A 12,868-nucleotide genomic window follows, 5' to 3' on the forward strand; every position below is an offset into this window, starting at 1 on the left:
TCCAAGGATAGATAAACAAATTAATATATAACAGTGCTAATAATGCTCTGATTTGGGGTGGCCGCTGCATGAGACAGATTGCTGGGTTGTAAATAATAAATGTCTGAAATAAATCCTTTTCTCCATATTCTCATTCATTTCCTCCATCATCCCCTTTTTTTTTCCTTCCCACCAATGCTTTTAATACCTATCCTTCTCTAAACCCAGTATTCAGCATTTTACACTTAAATTTTCTCCCACTTCTCTTCATCCCTGTCTTATACTATATGCAAATAATCCGAACTGTATATTGTTCTACACATAAACTTTATTTTTAGAAAAGTGAAGGTGCAAGTACTGTGGGTATAGTAGAAGTATTTTCTCATTTTCTCTTTATTTTCTCTTTACTTTTCGTTTTGTTCTTACTTTTTATTTCCCCTGCAGGACTGAAATATTGAAATGAAAAAATGTAGAACGCCAAACAGATAATATTTGGTGAAATAATTAAAGTTTGGCATGACAATTTTTTTCCTGTAAGAGAAAAAACCCCAGAATTTAGAATTTTATCTGTGTATACACACACACACACACACACACACACACACACACACAAACACGAAAATCTATTTTTTTACACACAAGCTTCCAGTGAGTATACACCCTCACTGTGTACCTCCTCTGGAAATAATAATAAAAAGCCAATGACCATTTTTTTTGTGATTCAGAACATGTCTCCTTATTAGAGGTACAAAGGCAGAAATCAAGAGAAGAAGAAGAGGGGATAGAAGTTGTGTTGCTTTTATCCAGAATTCATGTGATCACTAAATGTTAAGGTCTTCAGAGGCTGAAGTACTAAACCCTTTGTTAGGTGTGTTTTGGCGAGCATGCAGAATGCCAGCTTCAGCTCCAGCCCGGGATGACTGGCCAGAGAAGCTGACTCTGTGCAAGGCATGGTTTTGGCTTGCGGCACGGGCTGAAGAGGAATGAACCAAATTTCCTAGATGTCGTTTCTGTTCTTTTATTTGAGTATTCAGTTTTTATCTAGGTGTAAAATAACTGAGCGAAAAGACAAGGTTTGGAATGCACTGAATGCACTGCTATCTCTCTGTTTCCCACGAATGTGGTCCCTAGCCGGGGAGTGAATTAGATTCTTATTTTTTTGCTGCTTTTATGGGTTGCCTTTTTTTTTTTTTTCTTTTCTGTTTCAGACCTTGCTATATTTTGATTTGATTTTAAATTCAGTCTGCAGGTACGAAGTTCATATTTACCTCTCCCTCCCCGCCCAGTGTACAATGCCTGGGTAGGCCAGACTCCACCTCTGAGAAGGGAGAAAAGGCGGGAAGGCGGCGGGAGGACGTTCAGTTCCTCCGTGGGGTCGGTCCCGCCCAAGGCCCGCGGCTGCCCGCCCCGGCTGCCCCGAGCCCCGCACCCCTCATCCTCCCCGGCGGCGGGGGAACAGCGCCACCTCCCGGTGCCTGTCCGTGGGCAGGACCCGCGCCGAGAGCGGATCCTGCAGTCCGTCTCCAGTGCTCTCCTTCTGATACCCTGCTGTCCTACGGATACTCCACTGATACTGTACAGGACGTGCCCTTCCAGTGCTGTCTCACTGATACCCCTGGCCGCCGTGTATGGACTCTGCTCCAGAAAAAAATTTAAAATAGTAATTAAAAAAAATTAAAGTGGTAGTAAAAAACCCGAACTATTTATTGAGAGATACCTAGCGGGAAGAAGCATGCTCCGCAGATAGAGCATCCCTCGGGTGATAGGCATTCTCGGCTCTCCGCCCCGTCTCTACTCCTCGTCCCCAGAGGGGGTGGGGTGTGGTAATTATCGCCTCCTTCCCCTCCTTACACCGCGCTTCGCATGTTGTTTGCCGCGATCAAAATACGGTGTCCGTCTGTGGGTGCCTGTTTGAAGAGAAGTTGAGCTTATGAAACGCAGGGGGCAGGAGCTGCAATATCTCAGGGAACAACAATATTTTAGTATTCCTCCCTGCAGAACGGCCCTCCGTTCTTTATTGAATTTGTACCGGTGTTGCGTGGAAAGACCTCTTTCTCGGAAGCTCTTGTTAGCTGATCGTAGTAGGCTTTAAACTTTCCTCGATTCTCCCTTCTTTTTAAAAAAAGTAATGAAAACGAAAGGTTTGATGTTACAGAAATGCAATTCTTCAGCGAGGGAATGGCGGGGAAGAGCTCTAAACGCAGTAGGCTGTTAGGAAAAAGGTGTACTCCCGGCAAGTTAGAGGTCGTGGTTGATTGGATTAACCGCGTCTTCTTCTTTTTTTTTTTTTTTTTTTTCGGTTTCTTTTCGATTTTCGTAGTTCATTAGTGGAACTTTCTCCAAGACGATGTGTTTCTATGATTGACTTTTTTACATCTCCTCTTAGGAATTTTTGGTTTTCTCATATCTTAACAGGCTGTGAACAAACAGAAGAGTAACCTGTCTGTCTCTCATAGGACGATTCTTCTGCACCTGTAGGAAATGATTTCAGAAAAATTATAAGGACATAAGAACATGATGTGTTGTGTGTATTGGTGTTTCTTTTTAGTTGTTTGGGGTGCTTTTATCTTTTTTTTTTTTCTTTTTTTTTTCCCCGTGGGGGCTTTAGGCTTATGTCCATAAAATATTTAAATTTAAAAGCAGCGTCGCTGCTTAATGTTGTTGCAAAATCACGCGAGATATGTCTTCCCTTCGCGTGTTTTAGCTGCCGTGCTGCATGTGCCGATGGGTACGAGCAATGCAGACGGAGGGAAATACACAAAATTCGGCTACATCTACCACATAGTAAAACCCGAGTGTAAATTTCTCCTCCCGTCAATAGGATAACAATTTCGAGTTATTTTTCTTAGCATAGGCATCTCAGCCAAAGGACCGAGTAGATTATCTGAGCGCCTCCTTCACTCCGGGCGGTGGGAAAATAAAGATTAAAAGCAACGACAAAACGGACGGGCTGCAAAGGTTCTAGGGAAGAAGAGTGGTGGTGGCCTTTGCCCGTTTGTCCTTCTGGGAAGGGTGTTGTCCCTCTGTTCTGGTAACACCTCAAACTGCGATGACTGTTTTGACACCAAAACGTTCTCACTCATTTTTGCTCTCTGCAACATATCACCATCCTTACCGGCGTCATCGCGTCTCTACGCTGTGCCGCGCCTTGCAGACGAATGCACGAACAGGACAGCGCTGCTGGCACCGATTCCAACGCTGCCGGAGCACCAATCCCCCTAGCCGGGACACCAGCATCCACATGAAAACCTCGCAGTTTGGATGCTTATACGCCTGTTGACAAAACGTTTCGGAGCTCTCCCAGCGCATCCCCCGAACCGAGCATCGAGAGGAGAGCTTATCGGGCAGCCCATCCCACACCCGGGACATCGACCAGGACAGAGACGCGAGCCCCTTGCCATGATAGCCCACTTCTCCTGTTTTCTTCTCCATCTTTTCAGTAGCAACAGGGGAATCGAGAAACAGAGCTAGGGTGATGCCAGACTGCTGTTCTGTTGCCACGTTGTGGGACCTATGGAGGTCTGACGGGAGAACAGTTCTAAAGCGAGATGCAGACCTGTCACCACACCTCCCTCTGATCCTTATAGGACATCAGATCCCCTTTTTAACCCCCACGAGGACGCTGAGCGGGAGAAGACAGACCTGTACACAAACCTGTACCTTGTCCCCTGGCGCAGGCTGTGCCCCATCCTTTTCCGGTACAGACCGGCACACCCCAAAAAATCACTGGAATGAGCCCACCACCTCGTTCCAACACCACTGATTTTGATTTAATCCCGAGGGACACTCGACGGCCTGTCTCCGTTCTCTAACTCCCCATGCCTGTGAGGTGCGATACTCAGGGTGTAGATATGTCACGGACTCCCTCGCGTGTGTTTAACGAGGCCTATGGGCCCATCAGCTGATCAGGTTTGAAATCCAATAGCTTCCCCTCACGTGAATAAGATTTGTCACTGACGGCAAGAAATTAGGGGGCAGGAAGATGTTAAAAAAGGAAAAAAGGGCTGCGGCGCAGGGAATTCCTCCGTCCGGAAGGGATGCCTTCCTGGATCGCCCCTCTCTTTCCCTTCGGCCCGGACCCCAACTTTCCCCGCCACGCGTTATTTCGGCAGACAGAGACATGAAGATGTGAGAGGGGACGGGGAACAGTAGGGTTTCCCCGCCTTGCCCTCAACCCCGGACACACTTTTCCCGCCTCGTAGTGACACGGCACCGCCGGACCGCTCCGAGCTCCCCTTTCATCCCTCACCGGGGGCTCCCCTTTCCGGTACTGACCGCGCGGTCTCCGTTCCGCAGCCGCCCGCCGAGCACCATCATTCGCAGGGACGTCAGGAGAGGCTTCTCCAGACCAGTCCCTCTCGGATGGGCAGGAAGAAAGAAAAAAGCCACATGGGGAAGGAGGCCAGGTTGCTTTTGGAGAGGGGAAGGCGGCCACGAACGCTGGCCCACACCGGACTGCGGTGTGCCTCACTCCTCCCCTTTGCCCCGGTATTTCCCACTCACTTACCTCCCCCGTTTCCCCCCCAAAACAGACAGCCATCAGCAGCGGGGAAAAGTCTTTCTGGGGGGCGTTCCTTGAGAATTCCCTCCAGGCATGGTGTGGAGTCAGAGCTTAGCCTGTGGGCCTCAGGGATACTCGAGACTGGGACAAGAGAGGGAGAGGGGTGTCGGGTGCTGCTCGCGTCCCACGCCGAGGCTGTCGGGCTCGAGTAGTAGGCGGCTGGGGTGGGTATGGCCCCCCGCGCCGCCCCTAGCTGTCGTTATTAACAGTATTATTCCTACTGAGGCCGATGGTAAATTTAAGAGGCCTCTGCAAGCGGAGGCGGGCGGCAGGGCTAGAGGAGACAGAGGCCATGGGGAACAGTCTTCTGGGGAAGGTGGGCTCTGCTGGCGGCCAGCCCCCCAGGAGGGCAGTGGCCCCCTGAAGAACATTGCTGGGCGTCCCCACTGAAGAGCCGGCGGTGCCCGGCACTTCGGGGCACAGGGAGCCAATGAGCGGCAGCTGCCCCTCTCTGCCACATCGGTGTCCGAGGGTCCTGGGTCGGAGTATCTGGATCCGGACCCCCTCGAAACTTTCACTGCTGCAGATATACCGATAGCCCTTGCAATTCCTTGGCCGGACCTTTATCTGGCCATATTCTCCCTAAGCTTTACCGAAAATTGTTGGCATCTCAGTCACAACCGGGCAGGTACCTCCCTACGGTTCTGACTGAGACATCCATCACGATTTGTGAGCCATTTGCATGCCAGGATGGTATCATTCCAAGCCTTCTTCCCTCTGTAATGCCAATGACGAGACATATTATTTGCCATACAGCTATTTGGAGCAGAATGCATCAGCCAGACTGCAGCTTCTGTGGAGTTTTGCAAGTTTTGTTAAACAGAGTAAAAATAGGCCAACAGTGATATTTGTCAACATGTTTTTGTTTATACCTTATATATACTATACCTCAAAACTCAAATAACGTAATGAGAAGTTGTGTTAATGATACCGAATTAAACTAATAAGAATTACAATATATTAAAACTCAAATTCTACTAATATGAAAATAAGTATAGCATAAACAGAAAAGAAGTATTTTAAGTATCATATAAAATGTTTGCAAATTGTCTTTAGTTTCTACCGATTATGGTTTTATATCAAGTTATTATTATAACAAAAATAGCTAAGCCAAACCATGTTATAATTCCTATTACTTAAAGTACCTCAATAAAATCCTTGAATGATGCTCTTCATTCCAACGAATGCAGAAACATTTTCTTTTTTTAAAACAAAACCTAAAACATATTAGAGCTGACTTCATTTCAAAATAAGAAGAGTTGGCATTATCCTTGTTTTAATGTTCCACTAACCGAAGCTGATGAAAAAGAAGGAAACTCCTGAATTTGTGTGGTTGGAAGTTTTGGGGTTTTTTTTCCCTTACCCAGTTTATGGTTACTGCTGTTAATTACATGTACTCACTTTCTTGTATGGACCATTTATCTTTGTCTCTCTGCATGTGTTTGGAAACACTCAAGCCCAGGTTTTCTTCTTCAGCAGTTATTTGGGTTGGGGTTGTGTTTGTTTGTGGGTGGTGTTTTTTTTTTTTTTTTTTTTTTTTTTTTTTTTTTTTTTTTTTTTTTGTGGGGTAGGGATTAATGAAAATTGCTTTTGACTTCAGAAATCACCTAAGTTCTTTCTGTGCAGGTCAGCCCCACGCATGAGCTGTTGAACTCGTAAGAATTCAGGAGGGATAAAAAGCAGATTTTTAGATAGGAAATCATCAAATTGGTTCTAAGCCATTGAAATGGGTGCACCGGATTTTTAAAGAGTAGGAATTTGGCCCAGTTGTTTAAGTTACAAGGATGTGTGACTGCTTGTTTTAAAACGTAGCTCTCAAATTTATCTCTTGTTAACTTATGTATAAATATATGGCAGGTAAAGGCAAGATATTCAGCTTTTTCAAGGGATTTTAAAGGGGCAGGAAATCTGATGAAGTTAAACTAGTTTATTTCCAAATTTATTAGTGTTCCAGCCATGCAGCTGTACGGAACATAATTATCAGATTAAAAAGTCTTGTTAAGAGCCTGAAACCATACAATAGGAGATGAAGCACTTAAAATCCTTCTTAATGATTCTGGTCAAGGGAAATGCTTAGTTCTATTTCCATCTTTCCTCTAAAGGTTTTCTCTCCTCAAAATTCTCATTGAGAATAACACACCTGGATTTCTAACCATAAGAATAGGACTTTCTGAAAACTGTCCGGGCGGGCAACAAGAGCTGGAATCAGGATGCTCAGTCTGTAGCACTTCCTGAAGAGACTTTGACTTTAAACAGGACACTCGTGCTCCTCTGCCCCAGACATAGTCGCTTCAAATGCATCGTAAGTATTAAATGTAATATTTTTGCTTTAGTAATTTGAACAGCTTAAAGTAGACTCCAGACTCCAGTCCTGCAACTGCTACTCAGCCAAGACTTCTGTTATGGGGAGGGGACACTTTTTCTGGTGGAGAACGGAACGAGGTCTCAAAATGAAGATAGAAAGTTTTCTATGTTATTTGGAAATAGCATCCTTTTTTTTTTTTTTTTTCCCAAACTCTGAGCAGAATGTTTTTATAAAAATGTGCTTAAGTAATAAAATGAGAAGTTCTGAACATGCTTTGGCTTAGCATGTTTTACTTGAAGTATTTAAAATAGGATAAGGTCCAGCTCCCACTGCAGTGCCCATCCAATGATCCTGTAATTCCGTGATTCTGAGATTCTGTGATTCTACGGGCGGGAAGTCCGTCTTGTCCACTGGGACACGGGACGGCCCCGTCGGGAGGGACACAGTGATAGCTTCCTGGTTTCTGTGTGGGTGGGGAAGGAGAAGTGAGCCAGCCCGACCTCAAAAATGGGGTGGGAGTCTCCCTGCTGGGAAGGTACAAATAGGCTCATCCCAAACAGCTATGTGAAGAATAAGGCAATTTTTCCCTGAGCTCCACTGACTTATTTCAGCTGGGATCATTACTCCCATTAGAGGAAAACGAAAAGTGATATGAATTGCCTCAGTTACTCCTTTTCTTTTTCTTTTCTTTTCTTTTCTTTTCTTTTCTTTTCTTTTCTTTTCTTTTCTTTTCTTTTCTTTTCTTTTCTTTTCTTTTCTTTTCTTTTCTTTTCTTTCTTTTCTTTTCTTTTCTTTTCTTTTCTTCTTTCTTTTCTTCTTTCTTTTCTTTCTTGGTGTGCATGTATGTTTTCCAGACATGATAAAAGGGGATGTTTTTCCCAAACAACTGTAGAAACAACAGGATGAATTAACAGGATGAATTTTTTTTTTTTTTTTTTTTTTTTTTTTTTTTTTTTTTTTTTTACGCCTAAATGACCAACTACCAACTACCTAAGACCAAGGGATTGAAAATTATCTTAAGAAGTAGTTCAACTCACAGTGATCGTGGACCTGTGACCTGGAGTTGGGATTCAACTGTGTGTAGAAGCAAATTTGAAACCCTCATGTAGGTGTCACACCCCACCACATGGATTAGGTGTCCCTATGTGTCGGCAGACACCCCCGTAACCTGCATCACACAAGCCTCTGTGTCTGTGTGTTAAGGGTAGATGCTAGTGAGAAGGAAGGACTTTGGTCACCAGACGCAAAGTGGCTTTGAGGAAGAGTTTCCAGTCACAGTCCCTGGTGGATGAGGAAACATTCTCGTCTTGAGAGGACAGCTTCCCTCCAGACACAAGCTGCACGTTGCTTCTTTGCTCCTACTTCCAGAAAAACAACCTTTTGGACAGATTGTCCAAAGCAGGGACGGGAAGGAGAGCAGAACACAGGGACACACCTCCCAGAGCAGGGAAAACTCTCTTTGCTATGGTTTGCCAGGATGCAGCACCAACCAGAGCAGACTTTCGTGCAGGATGATGGAGACCCCACCTGCTTCCTAGCTGTCACTGGGACCCCATGTCCACCCTGCCACCACCAGCGAACTTCACCAAGTGAAAACTGCAACATTAGGGAAAATCACTACCAAAACCATATTTCTCCGCCCCACCCCCTCCGGCTGCGTTAGTATCGTGCTTTCATCACGATGTAATTGTTTCTGCCTGGTTTTCAAGCTGTCCTGAGGTGCTGCCTGCACCTTACCCGTCTGGTGCGGGGGGGGGGGGGCGGGGGGAGAGATACAATAACCTCCCTCCAAACAACCAACCTCCAAATGGTATATTACAGTATATCTGGTGTTATTACCATTATGAATATGATTATTAATAATAATCATTTGCATTGTTACTAAAAGAAATGTCGAAGAAACCAACCTGCGGAGGTAGAGCAGTGCACTCTCCCCGGACCGGAAGGATAGAAGGTAAGACGGACAGAGAGGGAGCGAGTGGCAGACCCTTTCCGCTCAGTGAGAGTCACCCCTAGCCGCCGGTAGGTGCGCGCTGCGGTGCTGGGCCCCGGGCGGTGCCAGCAGCGGTCCCTCGGGAGCGGCGTGCGCGGCGCGGAGCGATCGGGCGGGACGGGGGGAACGGCGGATGCCCTGCGGCGCTGCCGCCCCCTGGCGGCGCCACGCGGGAGCGCCTCACCTGGCAAGCGCGCATCCCGCATCCTGGCGCGTTCCCGGGGATCCCACACTACCGTCTCCGCTGTCTCGGGGACTGGAAAGAAACGCGGCAACATCCAAATAAGCAGGAAAAATAGTGTTAGGAACAGTTAGGCCCGCGGCAGTGACGCGTGAGAGAGAGAGCAAGTTCAGCCTTGCCACTGTCCATGTCCGTGCTTTGCAAGGAAAAAAATCAAAATCGGAGTAAAGTCTGAAAATAAAGGAGACTTTCTTCTTTTTAAGAGATACTCGAAACTTTGGAAAATCATTGGGAAATGTGGCGGTGTGTCTGTGTGTGGAGGGTGACTCTGGATCAGCCAAGGCCCAAAGGAAAAAATAGAGCAAAAAGGTGAAAATTTGGAAAGGCTAAGGGGAAATTGCAAGGGAAGGGGGGAGCAAATTTGAAGAAAATTCAGTGGAATGAGACCAAGGAAGGGGACTGTACTGAGAATAGGTGTGGAGACAGGAGGACTGCTGAAATAGACGTGACACAAAAAAGATGAGACCTGAAAACACCTGCAGCATGGAAAAGAGGAGTTGTGGGGTTTAGTTTGTTTATTTGTTTTCCTTTTTATTTTTTGTAATATATATGTTTAGTGGGGTTTTCATTATGTTTATTTGTTTTGTTTTTTTATTGTTTTATTTATATATTTATGTATTAAAATTTTATTTCAATAATTTCATTTTGTCCTCTGTTATGGATCTGCAGTGGTTCTGTCAGCTGGGTCCTCCCTACCCCGACCTGCACAACCCCACGGAGGTTCCACTGCTATCCAGAGAAAGAGGTGAAGGTTTGAATATCTTCCCTTTGGGAAGCCCAACCGGAAAGTTCCTACCAGTCATCCCTTTAGTCACTGATCACCAATTCTCACTTGCATCAGAAAGCACGAGCAGAATTAACCCTTGGAGGGAAATGCCTGTTTATTAATGAACATTAGCTTTCTTGTGCCTAACAGAACCCTCCCAGTGACAGAGTTCTGCTGCTACTGAGACTAAAACAAAAACTTTGGGAGATTGGCAGAAAATTGCTATTGAAGGTATCAACTGACCCATTTCAAAACTCTTTTCACTGTGATGAAGAATTAGGGTCTTATTTTTGCTGGTAGACTCTGATTCTTAAACAACCCTTTTGCTTTGCTTGTGATTACTCTTCTCAAACATGTGAAATAAATAGGTTTTCTTCCTTAAATATTATGGGGCTTTGTTTTGTTTTGAATTGATTTTTAGATGAACATATAGACATGAAAAACATTTTAGCTGGTGTTCAGCAACCAACATTTAAAAGGCAAGTGCAATGGAAAACAAAGCTCTAATTAGTTGCAAATAAAATAATCTTTCTCTTGCCTAAGGATCAAGATTAGGTTCTGGACCAAGCTTTTATTTGTTCACAGAGATGCATAAAACAGCCCTCATATGTGACTTTATGTTTGACATAAAGTTGTTTAATACAATGGTTAGAGGCTCAATTCCTTCTCTTCAACTCCATCCAAATGCCTTTCATATAATTTTTGCAAACAGAAAAGAGGCAATTAATAAAACAGAATTCAAAATCTGTTCTCAATTGGACAGTTTAAAAAGAACAAGATTGAAATATATAGAAGTAACATGTACTTTTTTTTCCCCCTCTTCTGTCCAGAGCAATAGAAATAAATGTTGAGATTAAAAAAATTAAGCACACACTTAAAATTCAGGCTATATATTTTGTGATTTTGCGAAGTGGATGAAAACAACAGTTTATCTCTGTGTTGGTCACAGTGAGAAAGAGTGAGAATCTGTCAGACAGTCATTATTTCAGAACCTTATTTAAGAAGTGAAGAGATGAATTCTTTTTTTGATGGAATTAGCTTAGGTGGAAGAAGGAGCTATTTTAAACACAAGTAAAATCATGTTATTTTTTCTACTTCCTGATGCTTGATACAGTTCATATTGACAAATTTTGGGTAGGCCAGAAAGCAGCAAGTATTCCCTCTTTGTAGTATAACTGAGTATTTCAATAAATTTTTTTTGGCTGCATTGGAAAAAGTAATATCTATCATTTTCCAGAAGAAATTTACAAAACCAAGCATCTGCCTTTTAGAAAATATAAGGGTTTTTTTCTTTTAAAATCAATTTCTGACAACAGAAAATACTTCTAATTTCCTAAAAGTGACTACTTGTCTCCCTTACTTGCCCCTAAAAACAAATCACCTTTTAAAACTGGAAGAAAAGAATGTGATTAAGAAACAACAGTGACAAAAAGAGAAGTCTGCTTACATTCTGTGCTCTCAAATGGGAAAGACCAGATAGTCAAATAGTTATGATATCATTAGCAATTTCCCCTGAAGAAATAATTAAAGTATTGCAGTACAGACAGCACTACTGGAAGACGGTGCTGAATTAAACAAGTAGTTTCATTACCTATTTAATAAATGGAAAAATGAAGAAAAATTACCCTTTGTACAAATAGGCATCTTTTCACAATCACACACATTTCCTGCTACACATATTGTCCTTATGGCCTGACCTCACTGTTTTAAAATGAGACTAGCATGAAGGACTGAGTTGTTCAGGAATTCTTCTTGAACAGTCCTTATTTTCTGCTTTGAAGAGTTTCATTCTTGGCCACAGGAGTTTTTTATTCTTGACAACAGGGCAGTGATCTCTCTTCAGTTTTGAAATTTAGCATCATTACATGATGTGCTTGTGTGTGTGATTTGGAGGGACAGAATGGCAGAGCCTCGTTTGTCCCTGACATTTTTGGGGATTCTGGCAATGATGGTAATTACGAGGGGTGGTTCAGAGACTCTACAGACTGAGCTGTAGAGACATTGATTCCCTTCAGCAATAGAAAGAAATGATTCAGTGAAGATGTATCACACATTTTCTCTAATACCATTACTGCTGTTTGTGACAAGCAACCTCATGTGACATCTTGGTTTGTTTGCAAACCCCCTCCACTGTGTTACTAAAATAGGGATGCAGTATATGACAACCCTTGTTTCCCACCAATGTGCATTTGCATTTTCCATTCTTTTCAGATGGTACTGCTGATTGGGTTTTCGGATCAAGACTAACTGTTGAAATTTCCCTATAAAACTTTTCTTCCCTCAGTTTATTGTGCTGGTGACAAAAGCAGCCTCTCAATACTTCCCCCCATACTGTAGCCATACGATAGCAACAGCAGCAACCCTCCCGGCTGAATTGTCCAAACACTGATTCTCACATTTTCTACTGCTTGGTAAATATATCACATGTTAAACATTCAGCATCGGATTTCTTTCCTGTTGCCCACAGCTTGTCTGGAAGGCAGTGTCTCAAACAGATGACAAGCACCTGTCCTTTGATCATGCTTCTGTCCTCTTACAGGAAGTACTGGGTTTCTTCGGTGAACGGCTCACTGTCTCCCTCTTCACTTTCACCCATCCAAACTAATTAAGCCTACATTCATCTTGTCTGCTCTGCTTTTGGGATCGTATTTATTGTCTACTGTGTCAATAAAGACACACCAAGAAATCTCACTGATGATGCATTTTGAAATGAGTAATTTTCTAGGAGAGTGTTATATTCTATATGACCAAAAATTGATGCTGTTTTTTGGAAAACTATTTGAATTTGCATATAGACTTTTGGGTCTTTTCAGTCTCAGAACAAAGATGACACTGGCTGCAAATAGAAGGAGAGTTGAAAAACTCAGTGCTTTTCCTATGATAATTTTTAAAACTGTATTAGATACATTATTGACGCTAGCCAGGACCATTTGTCAGCAAGGGCTTGAGTGTTTGTAAATGACAATTTACATTTCTTAAAAGGCATATATTACTGCCAGTAACAACCCTTTTTCTACTCAACA

The 12,868-nt window shown here is 43.6% G+C and overlaps 1 long non-coding RNA gene across 6 annotated transcripts; it reads right to left on the reverse strand.

Annotated features, from left to right (window-relative positions):
- Positions 1 to 287: 287 nt before the first annotated feature.
- Positions 288 to 9,762, reverse strand: LOC139600424 (uncharacterized). Of its 6 annotated transcripts, none has more exons than XR_011682522.1 (4): positions 8,753 to 9,762; positions 3,086 to 7,731; positions 1,697 to 2,442; positions 288 to 1,614 (listed from the first exon to the last, which is right to left on the reverse strand). It is a non-coding gene; the product is annotated as an uncharacterized lncRNA (long non-coding RNA). The 6 variants fall into 6 exon arrangements; XR_011682524.1 differs by lacking the exon at positions 288 to 1,614 and having other exon boundaries at positions 1,654 to 2,442; positions 3,086 to 3,252; positions 4,255 to 7,731; XR_011682523.1 differs by lacking the exon at positions 288 to 1,614 and having other exon boundaries at positions 1,654 to 2,442; positions 3,086 to 3,490; positions 4,255 to 7,731.
- Between the last annotated feature and the right edge of the window lie 3,106 nt (positions 9,763 to 12,868).

Source organism: Agelaius tricolor, unplaced genomic scaffold, assembly GCF_023055355.1.
Source record: "Agelaius tricolor isolate 1412-34295 unplaced genomic scaffold, bAgeTri1.0.p SCAF_27, whole genome shotgun sequence".
Taxonomy (NCBI): Eukaryota; Metazoa; Chordata; class Aves; order Passeriformes; family Icteridae; genus Agelaius; species Agelaius tricolor.